At 41.1% G+C, this 21,867-nt stretch overlaps 1 protein-coding gene across 1 annotated transcript in view; it reads right to left on the reverse strand.

The window, feature by feature from the left end:
- Positions 1 to 14,394, reverse strand: part of COLEC11 (collectin subfamily member 11) — a 37,501-nt gene extending 23,107 nt beyond the window's left edge. Inside the window, exon 1 of the mRNA XM_066547245.1 lies at positions 14,233 to 14,394. The gene's annotated coding sequence lies outside the window, so the exon portion shown is untranslated. The remainder of the gene's footprint in view (positions 1 to 14,232) is intronic.
- Positions 14,395 to 21,867: the final 7,473 nt, after the last annotated feature.

The following is a 21,867-nucleotide window of genomic DNA, read 5'->3' on the forward strand; positions in this document are numbered from 1 at the left end:
TTGAGTCCATTTTGACCCAAATCTTTTCCCCAGGTTTCTTTTCAAAGGAGAGAGACCTGCAGCTGGAGGACCACACCTTAAAAGATGGTTATCTATGCTTTGAGCTGGGAAGAGCTGTTGGGTCAAGAGATCTCAATACAGTCATAGTCTGATGGGCTACAGTAGGCCAGGAAACCCTAGGGAAAAGGTAATCCTGGACAATGTTGGGTAATTTTCCCATGGGGCAAGGGAGGAACAGGGACTATCTGAGGTTTTCCACAACCTGCCATACAGTCCTATAATGGGTCAGGCATAAGCTACTTCATAGACAAGCTTTGCCAACCAGAAGGAATACCTAGGAGAGTGTGGAACTGCTGCTCAAATATTTAGGCCAGGGTAAGTTTTGTCACAATTGCAGCAATTATCACTCGAGGCTTCTCAGGAGTACAGGGCAAAATTGACTTTTGCCACTCAAGGATGAGGAACAGGAGCTAGAGGAGAAGGTACACCACAAAGCTGTGCATGGATCTGTTAGAATGTGTCCACAGGAGGGACACAAAGATGATCAGAGGGTTGGACCACCTCTCCTACAAAGACTGAGAGAGTTGGAGCTGTTCAGCCTGGATGATGCCTTAAGTTTTAGCTTTCATATTTTTCAGATTTTGTGCTGCCTTACTGTGCAACTCTGAACTTCCTATTAAGTGTTAGCAAGTTCACTTCACGAGGTAGTTAGACAAAACAATTCTTTTCCAGGAGAACACCTGGTCACCAGCCTGCAGGACATCCTAGGCAGAATATCCCACTTTTTTATGTTGTAGAAGCACTTCAGGATTCAGAAGATCAGACAAAGAGGCTTTCAAGCCAAGTGGTTCAGATACCCAGCTGAAAGCCTGGAAATTAGGCCATTTCAGCATGAGCACCTGGCAGACTGGTGATAAGGATTCTTGATGGACAAATTGGAGAGTGGAATGAAATGGCCTGAGATGGAAGAAATTGAAATTACTGTGGTGCTCCTGTCTCTGCATTACTGAATAAAAGGCAACATCATCTCCTCTGTCTGCATTTTATGAGGATTCAGATGTATCCAGACTCCAACTGAAAGATCAAAGGCTCCAGGTATGTTAAATATTAATCTGCCTTTGCAAACTCCTGCACAGCTCAGAGATGAAATAGACATGGAGCAGCAGAGAACTGTCAAGGCTGCTTCTTGGCTCTGCTCAACAGCCACACATGATGGATTTTCTGAGGAAAACAAAATCTCCAACAAAGCTTCAGCACATTCCCTGCTGTCTGCTACTGCTACAGAGACAGAGGGGATACAACCCCTACCACATATTAAGTGAGCTCACAGAGGAAATGGACTTGTTCTAGAAAAAGAAGCTTCTTTAGTGTCATTCAGGTAACAACACCCAGATCCATAAGAATATTTGGGGAAATTACCTTGGTCTGAGAAGAGCCACTAACAGGAGGAATGTCTAAGGAGGTTGCATATTAAAAACTCTCTAGAATCTGTGGTTGCAGTAAAGAGACACATTAATAGTAGAAATCAAGACAAAAGCACTTTGTATATCACTTTCTCCATCTCTCCCTTCTTTCAAAAGAAACCTTCTGCAGCTAAAATTTCTTTCTCTGATTGAAAAATCAGTTTGATCTCCAGGTATGTGCTACAGCAGACATTTTCACTTTAAAATCCTAGAAAATTTTTTGTCTTTCTGACCTACTTTCAAGCCCTTTCAGACCTAGATGCATAAAGTCATTTAAGAAAACTAAATCCCACTGAAACTGGTCCTCAGATAAAGGAGGACCAGCCTGTTTTTTCAAACACTGTTTTGGCCCTGGTATTTGAAGTATCTTCAGCATTGGTAAAATCAATGCCAGAGAGAAACCTAGACATGGTTCAGCACTTGTAAAAGTATGAATATTTTCTCACTGCCTATGCAGGGGTCAAAAGTCAAATTTATGGCCATTTACAGTGGCCATTAAATCAGTGAAAGCTGAAAGTATTGGAAAAAAATAGGAGAAGAACAAGGCAGTATTTACTTAAAAAAATAATAAAGTGCCTCATTTTCTATCAGAAATGAAAACATATCAATGCAACCAGCACAATAATTTCAAAACAACTTTTGAGATCTCTCAGTTTCAGGAAATCTGCCTCAGTCACCAAAAGCAAAGAGGTTTCTCAAGCCAAGCTTCAAATGACAAGTCCTTGAGAGGTCATTGGAGAATCCCAAAGGCCCCACAGGCTCGCTCAAAACCCTGCAGGACCAGCCAGGCCAGCTGGCACTCACTGAGTTCCCACACTTCCCTCCAACTCTGGGGGGATGGAAAGCTTGGAGATAACTTGAGCCAGCTCATGCCTCATGCATGAAGTCCCTGTATCTCTAGCAGTGGCTCCAAAAGTGCCAGTGGCTAATTCTATGCCATTATTTTGGACTTAGAAGAAACAACACAGATGATCCGCCAAGGTGAAACTTAATGGATGAAAAATGCAGAAGACAAGTGATGCTTGCTGGCATTAATGCTCAGCCAGCCAATAGCTACAGAGTAACTCTAATCTTCTGTATAATCCTATAGGACTCATCTTTGAGCTGATTTTATTTCACTGCATAGTTTTCCCATTACGATTATTTTTGGTTTTATTTTAAAAACTGTACTTCATTCTCAAGTATCTGAGCTGAATTATCTATATTCTGAATTGAGTATACTTCTGCTACAGACACAGAAATCTGCAGAACCACAGCCACATTTGGTGAGTGACTTTCCCAAGCTGGTTTGAGTCAGCACTACAGACGCAGCAATAACTTTCAACAGTTTTCACTCCCTGACTTTTCAAGTCCTTGTCATCCACATCTCAACACCTCCCTGGCAGAACTCTCTGGCAGCTCATGTACCTTCAAGCCACCTGCAGGCCCTAAGCTGAATTCTAGGAAAAGCAACACATGCCCACAAAATCATGCCCAGAAAATAGCAGACTGTAACACAGTCCCCATGCTATTTCAAACATCTTGAACAGATAAAAGACCAAAAAATAAATTAAGTCCCAGGGCTACCTCCAGTGCCCACCTCAGGCCAAGGACAGGTTTCTGGGGGAAGCGGGGAGGAGCAGAAGAGACAAGCCTCCAGCACTGTTGACACAAGCTATGTTTCACCCCTTGGCCCAAGGGATGTGGATCATTCCCTGGGGAAGAAGCCTTTTACATTGGAGACGAAACCTGTGTCACTGACCTCATCTTTCTTCATTACAGCCTTATTAATCTTCCTAACCTACAGATGTTTTGTGTAGCTAGGCTTTTACTTTATCTAAGCATTTTCTCATTTGTCCTCTCAGTTCCCTTGCACATTACCTTGGGTAATCAAACGTTTGCCATTTAGCTGGACTATAAAAATCAGAATCAATTACAAAGCTGCTTAAACATTGGGTGATCATTATACTAACATTGCAATGCTCTCAAGTTAAATCCTACGTGTTGATTTAAAGGTTAAAGCAATGGACTTGAAAGAGTGAAAAAATTCCCTAAATATTAATACTGTAGAATTGCAAAAATGAGGACCATAACTACCATGGTTACCAAGCCTCTGTGAAATCTATGGAGCATGGAGTAGCATAAAGCAGAGACATAACACATTTCAGCTCCTGATGACGCTAAAGAACAGCGAGGTTTGCTGTAGAGGACAAAAGAGTGAGTCTAAGCTGATGGGAAGCAAGCATTACCTAAAAAGCAAACTGATACTAAGTCCTTGGTTGCTCCCCAAAGTACACTTAATACTGGCACAATAGAGCCATTTCTTCACACAATGTTTGTGAGGTGTAAGGTATCATTAGTTTGTCAACATAGATGCCCTTATCATATGTAGATAGAGTGGTCTCATTTTTCATCAAGAAGAATGTTTTTAAAAACTGGGACAAATTTCATCCTGATGTTGTTCTGCTGAAGTCAATAAGTTGACATTAGAATTAACTTACTGTCATCTGTACTGAAAGTGTAAAAACGAGGCTTCAGCAAGAGTGAGATAAAGTAGTGCCAGAAAGGAGCAAGTTTTCAAAATTTTTAACTCGAGGGAGATGGGACCCGAGTGCCAAATTTTTCACAGTAGTTCTCTATGGATTTTTAGACAATCTATGGATTTTTTTGTAGAAAATAACACTCAAGTACATTTTTGTTTTTATGTAAATTGGTGGTCAGAGACAACTAGAAATACTAAACAGAATTTCTCATGCAATGTTTCAGTCAAAGTCTCGACTACATTACAAGATCTCTTCTGCCTTCAGCTATATTTTACAAAAATAGTTTGTGATTTTGGGTGCCATCACTGCTATATGTCAGATCAAATTTTTTTGTATTCTCAACCACAAACAAGCAAACAAATTAGTGTACAGGGTTCTAATTCAACTATCAGTTCTTCTATAAAGCAGTTACATGAGAACTTCATACTATCCCCACATAGTTATCTGTAGGAAATAAAAACCCAAGGATTCACCAAGAATCAGTGAATGATGTGGAGAATGCTGTATGGAACATTTCTGTACATGAATAAATACATCATATGAACATATGCATTTGTAATTTTATTTATGACGTTTAAAGGCATTGCTTTTCAGCCCTTCCCATCCACAGAGGCTTAGGACTAGCTGCAGAAGTTGGGATATCTGTGCAATATTATTCCCACCTACACTTTGCAACACATTCTCACTCTTGAGGTGTTTGGAAGTTTCCCTAGGTGGGCCTGACCATTGTCTTCTTGAGGGCACTGGACAGACTCAAAAGGCAAACTCACCCTGGGAGGGGGTTGTCCCAGTCCTGCAGTTCCATTCTGGGAGGTGTAGAGAAGAGACAGAAAAGTCTATCAAGGCCCCATCCAATCATCCCAGCCATGGCAGCAGTGGCACCTGCCTTTTGCACAACAGTATTGATCCAAAGGGTGTGTGAATATCAACAGTATTGATATTCAAGTATTGATCCAAAGGGTGTGAAGTAACAACTATGGAAGATCCTTAACTTAAAAGGACTGAAACACACAGCTCCAGTTCCCCAAGAGAGTAATTGCTAACATTGGATGGACACAACAAGTGAAATTAGACTACACTCAAGCATGCTACATTAAAGAATGAGAGGAAGCAGAGAAAAAGCCTGATGACAAAGCCAGCTCAAGCCTAGCGGTAGGACACTAGACTAAACTGGGTAAAATGAGTTTTCTGATTTCTGTTTCTATGTCCCACAATTGAATAATGTATAAACACAGGGACAGGTCAGAAATATCCAGAGAAAAGACAAAATCTAAGAAAAGCAGGTTATGAGATTAAAGGAAGAACAAAAACAAGAGACAAATCATAGGATATAGACTACTAGTGGACATAGAGAAAAAGGGAAAAATTAGAGATCTGACCAGAGAAAGGATGGAGGAGCAATGGCACCATCCCAGAGGGTGAGGGGACAGGAAAAAGGTTTGATTTTGGTTGTCACAATAACCTACTCCTCATGAGGAAAAAAACCAAGAGCTGAAACAGCTTTTGACCCCCTTTTCTCACACATTAGATAAGTGACAACTACAATTAAAGGAGGTTCTAAGAATAAAGGGAAGCCACTTGAACTGCTTCCCAGTTCTTCCCAATGCTTCAATATGACACCTCAAAAAGTGAACCACAAGACAGAGCACAGCTGCCATTAGCAGATGCCCGTTTATCAGGATAACTCTGCTTAGGTCCAGACCTCAAGTCAGCAGAGGTTAGTTTTAAACAGACCCTTGGAGGGGATTTAACTGTTCTGGCTTAGGTGGTCAGTCTGAGAAAATTATCCTGAACACTGTGTAGCCAAGTCAGAGAAAGGCACCTTGGCACAGGGATTCATTTCATCCCAATACAGAACAGAATCAATAATTGACTCTGGAGGTACCTGTTCATTTTTGACTATCACTAGTTCAGCCCTGCAGGTATGTAAAGTTACGTGAGAGGTGTCCCATCACTGCTAATTAGCTAAGTCAGTTTACAGGAGGGTTAACAGCAGCCTGGCTTCCTGCTGCAGTCACACATTAGCCTCCCCTTCTCTGTACTGTCACCATCCAGCTGACCCCAGCTAGCACAGGCTGCTATTCCAGCAGTAAGATATTCCTCTGCTTGTAAAGTTGTTTTTCAGTTGATTTAATTCCTTCATTCCTGGCAAGGATAAAATGGCCATAATTCCTGTGAAAACTTATGCCAGCCAAGGAAAGGAATGCCCTTGGCAGCAGCTGAGATGGCCTTCAGTGTGTTACAAAACTGTGCCATTGCATGCCAGCAGCATACAGAAAACAGGAAGATACATAAGTGAAAGAATTCAAGGGACTAAATTACCAGGAAAAACAAACAAATAAACAAACTACAAAACCACAAAACCAAACCAAAACAACAAACAAAAACAATCACACAAACAACAACAACAAAACAAACAAAAAACCTACAAGAAAACCCACCAAAAAAACCCCACCCAAAACCAAAAAAGATCCCAGCACATAATGAGAGTGGGAACGTTTTAAACGAAGGAAAGATATGGCAAAATACTAGGCTGCAATGGAAAATAATAACCAATAAAAGATACAGAACATAGGAAATACAACAACATCAGGCATTTTGTAATAGCACGCAAGCCACCAAGAGTTATGGAAAGAATCCAAGAGTGTTATCCTCAAATGACAAGGACGTATTTCTTGGAGTGATATCCTCAATATGACAAAACACTGTGGCAAGATGATCAAAATCTTGCATTCGAACTGGGGCACTGTCAATGCTATTTCAACAAAAGGTTGTTTTTACTTTCAGGCTGAGAGACCAACTAACACTCTACATGTGATCCTCTGTGATTCTACACCTAACTACATCAGTGGACAAGGGAAGGGCTACAGATGTCATTTCTTTCTTGAGCTGTTTGGAAGTCATCTCTTTCTGTCTTTCTCTTCTGTAAAGCCTTTGACACGGTGTCCCACAACATCTTCTCTCTAAATTGGAGAGATATGGATTTGATGGATGGAGTGTTCGATGGACAAGAAAGTGGTTGGACAATCACATCTTGAGGATGGTGGCCAACAGCTCAGTGTCCTGATGGACATCAGTGATAAGTCATGTCCCTCAGGGCTCTGTATTGGAACCAATGTAATTAATATCATCATTAGTAACATGGATGAAGGGATTGAGTGCACCCTCAGCAGATTTGCAGATGACACCAAGCTGTGGTGCAGTGACACTCCTGAAGGACAGGATGCCATCCAGAGGGGCCTGGACAAGCTGGAGAAGTGGCCCATGGAATTTCATGCAGTTTAACAAGACCAAGTGCAAGGTGCTGCACCTGGGTCGGGGCAATCCCCAATATCAACACAGGCTGGGATGAGCAGATCCAGAGCAGCCCTGCTGAGAAGGATTTGGGGGTGTGAGGGGGTGAGAGGCTAGACATGACCCAGCCATGTGCCCTCACAGCCTGGAGAGCCAAACGTGCCCTGGGCTGCATCAGAGGCAGCGAGGGGAGGGGATTCTGCCCCTCTGCTCTGCTGAGACCCCACCTGCAGGGCTGCATCAGCTCTGGGGTCCCAACACAGGAAGGACATGGACCTGTTGGAGTGAGTCCAGAGGAGGCCACCAAAATGACCAGAGGGATGGAGCACCTCTTCTACAAGGAAAGGCTGAGATATTGGGATTCCTGGAGTCACCTAATTACAGCCTTCCAGTACCTAAAGGGAGTCTAAAAGAAAGATGTGGAAAGACTTTTTACAAGAGCATATAGTGACAGGACTACAGTGAAATTTAAAGTAGCTTTAGATTAGATACTGGGAAGATATTCTTTACTGTGAGAGTGGGAAGGGACCCCCACAAGGCTGCCCAAGGAAGTTCCCGTCCCTGGAAGTGTTCAAGGCCAGACTGGATGAGGCTTTGAGCAACCTGGTCTAGTGGAAGATGTCCCTGTCCATGGCAGGGGGGTTGGAACCAGATGATTGTGAAGGTCCCTTCCAATCCAGGCCATTCTATGATTCTATATCTTCATTGGACAAGTGACAGGTGATCTTGATAGCAATAGTACTACCCAATGTCCTTTTATTCTTAGAGCTCTCACACACCTTTCCAAATACAGATTAGGAAAAGAGGCAAAAGAAAGGGGAACTTATCAAAACAGCTGCCCACATTAATAGAAAATATATGGTTGGTACACAGAAATGGTTGTATAAGCAAAATGCAATGGGAAAATAAACAGGTTTCTATGTGTCTGATGTGACTTAGTTGAAGCACACAAAAAGGCACTCAATTCTAGACATTAAAAAAGTTCTCAGAAGTCAAAGTATTCTTACACTAGTATGCCACAGCAGACTTTCATTTATCAGTCTGTATCATTGGCAATAGCCATGATCCAGAGTAAAAGCTATTGCCAAAAGGAACCTAGTGGAAATATCTTTCAGTGGCAAAACCTCCCAGAGCAGGTCTTACACATGCCACAACACATGCACTCAAAATACTTTATCATGTACAATGCACTGGTTGACAAATATTTTTAAAATTTGAGAAGGAGTACAATGGATTGCATGCAGTTTGAGATGCTTTTGACAATCTCATTTTGTAAATCTGAAATATTAATTCAGATACATCTTTTAATTCAGATGTAAACAGATAGAATGTGAAGAACAGAATTTGCAAGCAAAGGTGTTTATCTGAATCCATATAAAGGTGTTATTTCCCTTAAATGTATATCGCGATGCTTCTGCTACCAAAAGATTCTTGAGGATGACAACCCTCTTAGAAATTTTTTCATTGAAGTCCTTCCATCTAACCAACTGCCCTGAGAGATTTCTGTATTTTAATAATGTACATTTCTAGGGAATAATATAACAAGCTGTGTTAAGTAAGTGATAACTACTGGCATTTCCACTGCTTTGGTACTCAGCAAATTCTCTAACAATAGCACCAGATGTACCTTTCACACAGCTAGAACATGACCACAGGGCAGCTGTGCACCAATTAAGAAGCTGCAGAACAGCTAAGCAATGAGAACTTAAACCTCCACGTTTGTCTGCTCAGAATTTATAGGGCACTTACAGGAGCAAAAACTAATGCTACTGTTCTGATTGTGCAGTTACCAGTAAAATAAAAGGCTTCAGTGGTATAAAGAGTAAACTGACCTGAAATCCCAACATCCACCAGCTGACTTAAGAAAAGGAACAATGAAAACAAAACCAAGACTTGCCCCAGTTACTCAGTGCTGCCAAAAAGATACAGAGGCATCAGTTCTATACATAACAGATAGTCCATGTACCCAGTCACTGAAGCTGCAGTGTTTAATGTCATCTTCCCTAGAATCAAGGAACAGTGTGATGCAATCACTTGTACATTAAGTGTAATTAGGCAAATGCGTGTTTAAATACAGAGTTGCTTAGGAGATAGTCTGTCAGACGTAGTGGGCTGGCCATGGCTGGAGGCCATTTACCCACCAAGCCCCTCTATAGGTTTTTTACAATAGTCATAAAAGTAGAGAACGACAATTGAGAGTTTTTGACACTCCACAATTACCTAAAAGGCAATTCTGACATATCCTATATCATATCATGGCCTGGGTTGGAAGAGAGCTTAAAGGTCATCTGGTTCCAACCTCTTTGCCATGGGCAGGCACCCTCCCATAGACCAGGTTGCTCAGAGCTCCAACCTGGCCTTGAATACTTCCAGGGATGGGGCATCCACAACTTCTCTGGGCAGCCAGTTCCAGTGCTCACAGTAAAGAATATTTTTCTACTATCTAATTTTCTAGTATCTAATTTTTGAAGCCCTTTCCCCGTCCTGTCACTACAGGCCTTTGTAAAAAGTCCCTCACTATCTTTCTTGTAAGTTCCCTTCAGGTACTGGAAGGCTGCAATTAGGTCACACCAAAATCTTCTCTTCTGGCTGAACAAACCCAATTCATGAAGATACTAAACAACAAAGGAAGATAACCTCCAATAAAGAGTTTTTTCAGCACAGCATGGCTCTCACTACATCATCATCTCATTTAATCTCTACACTAGCGTTAGACCGCAAGTTCATTGCACAGCTAGAGAGAAACACTGCAAGTGCACCTGTAGGTGCTGCTGGCAGATCCAGCACTCAGGAGTCTCCTCAGCATGCACCATCAGTCCTTCTCTTGCTCTTCCACATGTTCTCACTATCTGCATTTCTTGAATATAGCTCCACTCCAGTGACCCATTAGAGACCTGTTTTCTTATTAACACTATTCTGACAAAGCTCATTGATACACATTTTTCTTTTCCTATTTAATAAGGATATTTGGTTTTTTTCTGTTTCCTGTGCGAGGTCTTAATTAGATTCTTGTCTGGTGTTTTTAATTCATTGGCTATTATTACTGTGCCACCTAACAATGCTGGTTCTTTCATATCAATTTTTTTAAAGCTCTTTGTTTTAATTCTCAAAAATTAGATCTCTTACAAAACTTTCTCTGATGATAACAAAAAGTTCTCTATATAATTAAAATTAAAATTATAAAACCACTTTTATAATTTTGTCCTTCCAAAGACCAGACTGACCCTGGCATTCAACATCTCATCCGTGGTCTCTTGGAGGCCCATAGACCATTTCTCAAGAGCCCACTAAAGATGAATAAATGGATACCTGTCAGCAAGTTTCAGTATTTGGTAAAATCATCAGCACCATCACAGGAGATTTTGGGGTGGTCCACAACTAAGTCTGAAAACAACTCAAATTAAACAGAAAATCTTAGAGTACTGTCTGAAGGTTGTTGTTATTTATGCTTATTCTGCAACTAGCAAACAGGCCAAAAAGAAAATAATCACAGAGAGAGCCATACCTAAGACCAAAGACAGGTACCAGAACTTAAGCACATCTATGGATACAGCTTCATTCTTCAAAGTTCTTATTCAAAAAAACAGCCGAAGCTGAAGCAGTTTCTCTTTCCACTCTTCATCCTTTTCCCGTTTTTCACTCCTAAACCTCCAAGTGAGAGCTGCTTAAGTTCAACACTGGCAACACTACCTCCGAATCTTTCTCTGTGGCCTCATCCCAGGTTCAAAGCAAGCATCCAAAACCATTTACTAACAATCCAGCCACCTTAAGAGGTAGGAGGTTCCTGTGGTTTTACTGGAAAACTTGGGTGTCTAAGCTTTTCTTACTGCACAGACCAGAGATGGTCAACATCTTGCCTGAGAAGAATAACAAGACACTCTTCTCCCATCTAGCACATTTCCATCAAGGAAACGCATCCAAAATCATTCAGTCTCCTCCAAGCACACCAAATTACTATGTTGGTTAGTTACAAGGGCACCTTTCCTTGGGAGGTGGAGGTCTGGAGCAGTGCAATGAGCTGCATTTAGACCTCCTACTTCCTGGGTAAGTGGTCCCAGACAACAGGTTATTACGTGACATAATTATAATTATTATGTGATATGGGTAGCAGCAGTCTAGTTCTCAAAGAGAACTGTACAAAACATTTTTCTCTGAGTCATTTTTCAAAATCTCCATGCTTGAAGGACAACTCAGCACACAAATTCAAGGTAAGCTTGCACCTTCCAGAACTCTAGTTCCTGCAGCATTTGGCACTAAAGATGGTGAATTGGATCCACATCCAGCAGAGAGAATCATGGAACATCTCTCAGAAGCAATTTTCAGATGGCTGCTGTGGCCATCACACACTTGTCTGACTGTTGTGAGTCATTTTCTTCAGCCCTTAGCTCTCTTGCACTCACTCCATATTGCACAGCCATTCACGTGCTGTTGGACTAGATCTTTAAAAGTCCCTTCCAACCCAAACCATTCTATGATTCAGTGCAGAAGAAAACCAATGTAAACCCTAAAACCCCTCACCATTTGTCATACTGTTCTGTCCCAGCCTCTAGGACACCCCATGGACCTCCTAAACAATCTTCTGATAAATTTTTGAGGGGGCAGCATGCAAAGAGTCACAGAAGCTAAGGACCCTAGGATCCTATGGAAAAATTAAGAAACTGGTGCACTGATGAAGTGCTTAAGCGGACCAACTTCTGTTCTTTTCTTGACTACAAACATCTTATACAAGGCAAAAGACACAGGACTAGATTTTTCTGAAGAGCCACTTACATGGGTGAGATGACACCTTGCTGGATTTTCAAAACCACCTCTTTCTAAAGCTTCAGGTTTCTAGTAGGTTGTTTTCCTCTTAAGAGTTCTTAAAAAATCTGAACATCCAGGCATAATCCCTTGCATTTTTCAGTTCCAAATATATAAAATAGAACACTTTCAGTAAAAAAGTTGGCAGGAGCATTAACAAAGCCTTAGAAATGTTATTAAATATTTTCTCCCTTGTACAGGTGTTTGCATGGCCAAAAACAACAAAAGGCTTTAAACCTTCTGCTGACGCTCTCTTGAAGGGTCCTACTCTCATGGCTGAAAACCAGGATGGCCTGTGGCTCGTGCAAACCAGAAGGAAACAATCAGATTTTAAGAATCTGCCAACTAGTTATCAACCAGCTGATGCCTTGTGAGCCCAGCCTGTGCCTCTTTCACGAGACTAACTTTCCAAAATACACCCTAACACTCCTTTCATCAAGGAAATTAAAATAGTGAGACCCTGACCACACAGCCTTACAGGAAGTGTGGTTCAGCTGTGAGGTTCAGCCAGTAGTGAAATGCAGTGCAAAGCACAAACTACACTTCCCAAGAGACACCATGAGAATATTTTTGGCTAAACTCCCCTGGTTTTCAGCCAAAATAATTTGACAAAAGAACTGAACTATCCCAGAAAACTGACACTTCTCTTTAAAAAGCTACTCTGCCAAAAGTCTTCCTACTTCAAAAGGATTCTCGTTCAAGAATTTTTGGACAGCCCTAGAGATGACTAAAAAGAGCTGTAGAAACAGTGTAAAATCACTCAAAATAATCAGAAAAAAATAGTCTTGAATGTAGCATACAATTAGAAATTGCATAGATTTGTGCTGCACTTCTCTGTTGACTGTAGAACGATGTCATGTTTCAACTGCTATTCTGACTATGAATTTAACTTACACATTATCTTTCATGTATTAACTAAAACAATAATTTAATTTTGACAGATACATCTAAGAATTTTATGAGAGTAAAAACATTTTTAAAACGAATACTCACCTTGTAAGTCTTACTTCTTGTCTACAACACTGGCACACCTTATCTATGCTGCATCAGTAACATACTAAAATTTTAGGGATTGTATTATTTTAAAAGTGTCAACTTTAAATCAGTGTTTGCTTTATATTTTCTGATTACTATAATGCCTTAAATGTTCATGACCATGTAAACAATCACATACATATTAAATTTAAAGATCTCAGCTACAGAGAGGAAAACATAGGGAAGCAGTTTTTACATTTGTAACATTTTAAAAACATTTCAAAACCCAAGAATCAAAGTGTATTGGTTTTACACTAATCCACAAAGGCATAACATTTCCAGTCCAGATGCTCTGTTTCACTGTATGACAAGTAAAGTTAGGTATTCTCCACAGTGATTTGATTTTGCTAGAAAACAATCCTCCTCCAAAATTTACACATATGTATGCACAGAGGTCAGAATGGAAACTTGCAAGTCCACTATCCAAATCCTAGTTTTCATAGCTCATGACTGAAAAGCAGGCATGTGCCTGGCTGCTTACTAAAGTATGACTTACTCTCACTCATTCCTGCTCACTTGGACCAAGATTTTGTATCATTATATACCCTTGTATTTCACGAAGCATTTCTGCATGGTACTACTCCGTACACAATTTGGTTTCCACCAAGATTGCTCTTAATTAATCAGTGATGTAATTCCAGCCCTTACTGGACCTTTACTTCTGCAATGCCAGTCTTCATTCTCTGCTTTGCAGTTGTATTAAAAGATCACTTTTCAAAGTGGAAAACAAGACAACTGCCTGTGTCTGTTACCAGGAATTACAACTCAAGAATGGAGTAAAATAAGTTTCAATCGTAGGAGAAGTTAAAATTCATGTACTGTTTTGTCCTTTCCTGCTAAAAGGAAAGCAAGCTCTTCCAATGCCATTTGTCCATTTTAAATACAACCTCCACCCCTAAACTAAGCTGGCATTCAGTGATCTAACCCACATGGGTGGTTCTCAATAGAAAAATCCAATGTTATCCAATAGACTCAAGCAAGCTCTTTTTTCCTTTACCTTCCCCTTCTATTTGGGGATTGCCAATCATATTTTGCCATATACAAAGCAGCTCCCTAACAAGTATCCAGACTTTTTCTTCTACATGTTTTTACGGAGTAAAAGCATAAAAGTCTCTTACCTTATGGCTGCTGAGAGAATGGGAACTGCACAACGCTCTGTGCCTGCAGGGACACTGCACAGATGAACCTCATTGCTGCTGTTTACAGAAGTCTGACAGTTTTTAATTTGAAAAGAGGTTGTCTTTTTCTTTTCGACAGTTCAACAAATCAGACAAAACAGTTGCAAGTGTTATCTGTAAACAGCTTCCTGTTTGAAAAAGATCAGCTGTCCTGCAGGACAATAATTAGGGAAGAAGTGTGGGAAAACTGAAGAGGTCCATGATGTAAGCTTTTTATTTTGGGAATGTACTTTTTTGGGAATGCACATTTACTTTCCCCTCCTCCTCTCTAGCAGAGAACCCCTTTTTAACCATTTACATCTATTCAGCTCTAAGCCATGCATGCACATTGCCCCAGCACAACACTTCGCTTGCTTTGCTTCAGTGGATATGAAAACACATGAAATGCAGCACTGAATGTGATCATCTTGTGTGGATAATTAACACACTCTCCCCTTGCTGAAATTCTCTCTATGCTTGCAATTGGCTGCACCATTCTTGACTTTATTAAAACAGGCAACTGTTTCAGAGCCATGTCTGAACACCCCACAACAATGTAAATGCTAAATTATCCACATGGCAGGCATCTTCACAATATTTTGTGGGTTTTTTTAAACACCTTTGATACAACTTTAGTACTATTTCACTCTAGCTTCTAAATAGTTGTACAAATCTGGTTTTTACCTTAAACAGCTAGACTAGTTTGAGGCCTGGATAAATCACAGTACTCCATATACATTCAAGCGGCAAAAAACTGGGGCCAGCTGATTCTGGAAAGTGAGATTTTGAGAACACCTCCCTCAGTTACAGCAGTTTATACTTCAACAGATATAAATGGCTTCACTCTCCATTTCCAGGGCAAATAGAGAGTACCACTTGTGACTATATCAATTAATACCCTCTGATGAAAAGCTGCTGTATTTGTAAGACAGTAGCTCTGATAGCTACAAAAAAAATCCTGTGAATCATCTGTCTCCATCCATCTCATACCACTGTTCCCTCCTCCTATTTCTTCCAGGTAGTAATATTTGAGGGGTCATGCTCTAAGCCAGCACCCAGTGGGCTGGGAACTTGGATAACCCCAATATGTGACCTTGAAAACTAGGGCAGAAGCTAAGGGCAGTAGCAGGAGGTTCCTTTCCATTTTCCACATGGGAAGTATCAGAACACAGAAAAGGTTTTAGACTGAGGGGCTAGAGAAAGCTGCAATAGAATCATCTGTGTGTTCACTTCTTTATCACTTTTCAGATCTCTTTTGAGGTGTAGATCCACTCCACTGAGAATTTTGTGCTGTGGTGGGGCTTGCAGTACAAGCTGATGACACAGTACTGATGTACTCTCTTTCTGCTTTGCTCTTGACATTACATATCCTCTCTCCCAGCAAACCTCTCCCTAAGCCAGGAGTGTGCAGCCTTCTTGCCCACGACAGCTCCTGTTTTGTTAGCCCAGAGGACACACTGACCAGCTTTAATGGCAAAGAGAAAAACAGGTACAAAAAGAGGTAGCGATGCCTCAAACTCAGGACTCCCTGTGGACTACCTACATAGAGGTTTCCATGTTGAACTGGAATCTAGCTACCCTCCTCCACTGGTATGAACTCCGGTATTTTCACACACACCAAATGGTCACGAAAAGTTAAGAGCCAATGATCTCTTCCTCAATAGATTACCTCAGTAAAGAAAGGGCAAAATGGTAGAACATGAACATAACTGTCTAAGGACCATGCAACTCTAATTTTAAAGTTCATTTTCTATGCACACAGGCCCCATCAGTTCAGTGGGAGCAGAAGGCAATTAGCAGGACTGGGCCCTTGCAGCACTCTGTTGGCAGAAACTTGCCAAGACAAACATTTTATGTAAAGAATGCAGCAAAGTGACTGTAGTCCAAGCCTTTGAAGATCATATTACCATGGCAAAGACAACTCCATTTACATACATATCTACTCTCCCTGTAAACACAGGAAAATAACTTTGAGGCCAGAAACACAATTCAATGGAGAAACAGAGACATTCAGGGAAAGCTGTTAGAAAAGGTAGGTCTCAACACTGGGGAAGCAGAAAAGAAAACAAACATAAATGACCAGTGTTCAAAAGGAAAGGGCAAACACTATAAATGCAGTGAAAGAGCTTTCTCTAGAAAAGGGAGAATAAACAAGCACGTGGTTTTCTTTCACATGAGAGAGAAAGGCATAGTCCCCATACAGAAGGGCATAAGTAACCTTTTCCCACCCCAAAATCCAACTGGAAACTGTGTAGCCATATTGGTGCATCATCTAAATCAGGCTAATATGTACAAACTGGGGTACTGATGCATGGACCATGTGGGAGCAGCTTAGGTCATCACCAGGTCAGAATAGCTGCTGGTTATTAATTCTCTATTATGTTAACATGTCTGTCTGGGATACCCAAGTGTTTGAGCCACCCTTGCTGGAGAGAGAGGGACAGCCTCCAGAGACCACAGTATACCAGTACAGAGGAACAAAGGAGCTCCTGGACAAATTGAAACACAAAAAGGAAGCCTGAAGGGGGTGGAAGCAAGAATGGGGAGCCTGGGAGGGGTAGAGATGTCTGAGCAACAAGGGAAAGTGTTAGGAAAGCTAACCTGCCCTGAGAGAATTAAATCTGGCCAGGGACATCAAAGGCAACAAGAAAAGCTTCTTCAGGTACATCAGTGATAAAAGGAATACTAAGGAAAATGTGAGTCCTCTCTGCAAGGAAACAGGAGACTCTTTTGACAAGCTCAAGAGATGGGCTTGTGCAAACCTCATGAATTTCAACACCACCAAGGGCACTTGGGTTGGGGCAGGCAATCCCAACCATAAATACAGACTGGGCAGAGAATGGACCAAGAACAGCCCTGAGAAGAACTTGTTGGCTTATGAGCAGCTCAACGTGAGCCAGCGAAGTGCCCTTGCAGCCAGAAATCCAACCACATCCTGGCCTGCATCAAAAGTAACATTGCCAGCAGGTAGAGGGAAGTGGCTCTGTCCCTCTACTCCTCTCTCATGAGCACCTACCTGCTCTGCTGCATCCAGCTCTGAGACCCCCAACATAAGAAAAATGTGGACCTGTTGGAATGAGTCCAGAGGAGCACTAATTAACCTGATCAGAGCTGGGCTGGAGAACCTTTCTAATGAATACAGGCTGAAAGGGTCAGGCTTCTTCAGCCTAGAGAAGGCTCCCAAGAGACCTTAGAGCACCTTCCATTATCTAAAGGGGTGTAGGGCTAAAAGAAAGCTGGAGAGGATTTTTTACAAGGACATGTAGCCCTTGAAAGAGGAACTTTTTACAAGGACAAGGAAGAAAGGCTTCAAACTGATAGAGGGCAGGTTTATATTAGATACTATGAATTCTTTACTGTGAGACTGGTCACACTGGACCAGGTTTCCCAGAGAAGCTGTGGATGCCCCATGCCTGGAGATGCTCAAGGCCAGGTTGGATGGGGCTTTAAACAATCTTATTCTAGAGGAAGGTCCTAGCCAGCAGGGAGGGCTAGAGTAGATTATCCTTAAGGTCCCTCGAAACCCAAACCATTTTATGTTTCTATACAGCAAGACACCAGTTGGGCCAGCTACTTCAGCTTGATCCACTACACAATTTTTCTTCAACCTCTAAATTCAGGGTAAATACCACATTGACACAACTACAAATGGAATTCTTGGATTCAAACCAAATCAAAACCATGCAGATAAAATCCAACTGGTTCTAAAAGGACAATAAAAAGTTCTTAGAAAACAGAAAAAAATACGCTAATACATTTTAGGAGCATCCAGGAAAATTTTTCTACACTTTGCATTGTCAGTTGGCATTATCTTTGTATCTCTAAGAGGATTAAACACAACACCTATTTAAAACACAATGGTTATTAAAAAATCTTAAGAGAAGATGACAAGGCTCTGATTTTCCCTTTGGTTTAGCAAAGCATCCAATGGTATCAGCATTTCCCAATCAGATTTTTCCAAAGGATTAAAATTTCCAATACCCAAACTCTTTAAAAAAATCAGTATCTGAGATCAGTTGCAGGAGCTCAGTTTATTGCAGGCATCACAAATGCTGTTCTAGTTATTGAAAGTAAGAGCTGACTCAGTAAGCAGCCCTTATTAGGCCTCCCAGGACATCCCCAAGAAACTCCAAAAAGTGGCAAGGAGATAGAGCAGATACAGGACTCCTCCACAGTACAGACATGCACACAAGCATGCCAAGTGCAACCCCTCCTCTGCTCTCAGGGCAGTACAATGATGTGTCCTATTCCCTTTGCTTCACAGAACAGTATCTGTTTAGCCAAGAAAATAGGAAACAACTTTATTAAGTGTTAATACAGTCCTGGTAAAACACAGCCTGTAGATCTGTCCCTGTGAAGATATCCATCTGCCATCTGAATATCTTGTCAGCACTGCCCCAGCATCTCTGTGGGCAGAGAGCAAAGCGCTCCTTCCCACCTCTTCTGTGCAGTACATGAGATGTAAGGTGGGAAAGATCAGTGTGGCCACACCAATACATTATTAAGTTTATTTGTAACTCTGTAAAACCTGGCCTTCTACTTTATTAGCAATGTTGAACTATTTTTTTTTTTGCATAAAAATTTTTAAGCAGCATTTACTGCAGCAATTGTGCTTTTTCTGTCAGTCATCTCTAAAACTAGAATAATCTCCTCAGTGCTTGGATTTAATTCTATTTTTGCTGCTCCAGGGGCAGATCACAACTGAGCCACACATGTTAACTCAATAGGCAATAATTAGAAATGTTATCTACTAATCATTTAATAACACCAAGTAGCAACTGCATGACACTAAGCTTAAGAATGATATTCCTGAAAATAAGAAAGAGTAACTGGAAGGTAGAAGAGACATGAACTCATAAACTTAACAAGAAACTTTCTCCTCTTGATGGTAATACACAAATAAGATCCTCTACTTGCATCTCTGTAGGGAACAGAGCACTACTGCATAGATGTTCATGTCAGCAGGGTTTTCACAGGAGCACCCTTAAGGCAGGCAGCAAGGGGCAGGGTAAAGGCACTTTGTTAAAGAGCAGTGAATTATTCACACTGATCAGTGCTGCAGTCAGCCCCTACTGGAGACAGGCAAACTCACACTCCCTAAGCCTCTCCACCAACCTTCATTTTATGAGCCTTCATAACTTTCTGTAATCGACATCTTTTTTTCTGTCATTCTGATAAACGTCCAGTGGCCTAGACAGCACATCCCACAAACTGGAGAAGGTGCAGCTTTTCAGCATTGCTCTGACCTTCAGATGTAATTGCAAATCAAACTCAGGCCTATCACTTGGAAAATTCAGGAAAAACAAAGGAATAGGAAATTAATTATTTCAGTCCACAATGCAGAAGTGATGGGATTTCCTTTGAATGCTGCTTGGCATGAGATCATACACTGAAACTCACCAGCTGTTCCCATTTACACTCAAGAGGGGCTACTCAGATATGATGTTATCATACATCAAGTTGCCCTATTAATAAAAGATAGGTCAAGCACTTACCACCCAAAACCTCAGGCAAGTTCTGTTACACTACAATTGTGACACATCTGTATACCTTTCTGAAGAAAAATCACCAGGGATCAGACCTCCTCATAGGCAAAAATATTTGAAGACATTGTGAAAGGATTCATATGAAATAAATAATTGAAGCTTTAAGATCAGGTGAATGTCTCATGAGCAATTAACAGATGTAAAGCCCTTGCTTCTCATTTGGAGCTACTACAGGAAAGAACTTCAGTATTTGGCTGTCTTTGCACAGTGGTAGCACCCACATATTATTGCTGCAGTCCTGTTACATAATGCCCCACCACTCTTTCACCCAGAGCAGCTGATAGAACTCGTCATCAATCGCATGTTCAGAGTTCAACTGTGCCAGCATGTGAAAGGTATAGGAAAAGTCTAGCATCATCTCACATGGAGTTTGCTTAGGTTAAGGTAACATTTGACACCAGCATTCCAGCAGCCTCATTAGCACTTGACCAGATGGCATCAAACTGACTTTCCAGATTGCAGGCATGCACTTAGTATGCTTGTCAAGGGACAGAGGGAGTTGTCTGACTGTATCACTGACACAAACACACAAGGGAGTCTGTAAATAGAGGCAAACTAAGACTAAAGTCTTTTGCAAGCACACAGCCTTGTATTTTTATGCCACAAAAATTCACCTCTCCTTGTAGTTTAATTGATGTAAAAGCCATAGAGCTTTGACAGTGTTATCCTTTCCCTCAAAGAATTTGCTTATGGGGCCATCATGAGCCTTTGCATATCATATAGTTCAAGAGGGCTTGCAACAAGAGCCAAGAAAAATCTATAGCCAGCTGGCAATGCCTGGGAACGTTTGCAATCTTTCTGTTCAGTTTACTGGATTTATCCTCCCCCGCTCACCCCCTCCCAGTGCTTCAAAAGAAACTCAACTGACATTTTTATTACTATGAAGAGATGAAACCTGAGTTACATTTCCCTATAAAGCAGGAAATGCTGTCTAGCAAAGCCTGCTGAGGATCACCTCTCCTTGCAGAGGTTACACAGCCCCAGCAGACTCACCAGCCTTTAACTAAAGGTAGTTAACATCTGCTAAGTCTCCAAATACTCCCCAAGCTGCTTCTTCAGCCCACACCAGCCAAGGTCTACTTCCACAGGCTGCCATCTGTGACTGTTTTAGAGGAAAGCTTAGTAACGTGTCTGACTCAAGACTGTATTTTTGGGGGACTAGACAAGGTGGCATTTCCAATCTGAGTAATACCCATTTTTGCAATGAAAACTTGAATTCAGAAGTTATGGGTCCTCTACTGTAATATCTTTTACAATTATTCTCCACACAAACAGACAGGATTTGGGGTTATTATATGCCTGCCAACTCCTCTCATCTAATTCTAAGGGAAGCTGATGCACTCACTTCTGATGAATCATTCAAGATGAACAATAAGTAGTCAAGGAATAAGTAAGGAATTAAGTTATACTCCAGAGACAGAAGTTTGAAAAGGAGACAGGAAAAGGCCTTAAGGTAAACAAACTTCCTCAAAGATACAGCCTGCTTTTTGTGCATATACTCAAGCCTTGTCAGCAAGTAACAGGAAATTTAACTACTAATTGCAACAGGGCACATTTTCCTTCTCTTTGCATTCCTGGCACCAACAGTAACAGCACAGGGCTATCTGTCCTGCCCTACTAAGCCATGCTTAAATTTTAAAGTCTTCATTTTCTCAATGTAAAAACAAAGCAGAACTTGTTTTAACCTTTTAGCTCTCCATAGCTAAAGTAGAGGTGTCAAATGGGAAGCAGTCAAAACTACTGTAAATGGAAAAGGGAAGTAAAGGTACAAAGACCCTCAGTGAGTGGTACTTGTCCTCCATCTACTCTCAGGTAGAAAAATGCAAGTTACTAAGTGCTCCTGTCATGCAACTTATTCCCAACTTAGCTCTCCACATATCAGACTGACTCCAAAATTAGTTGTCTTCTACTGTGATAAATTAAACATTTACTCCTAATACTACGTTTAGTACAATCAGGTACTAAATTCATGTAATTAGCTCAGAACTTTAAATGACCAACACCACCCTGAGCTTGTGTAAAAGGTTCTTTAACACAGATACTGAAGTCA

The sequence above is a fragment of the Molothrus aeneus genome, chromosome 3 (genome assembly GCF_037042795.1).
Source record: "Molothrus aeneus isolate 106 chromosome 3, BPBGC_Maene_1.0, whole genome shotgun sequence".
NCBI lineage: Eukaryota > Metazoa > Chordata > Aves > Passeriformes > Icteridae > Molothrus > Molothrus aeneus.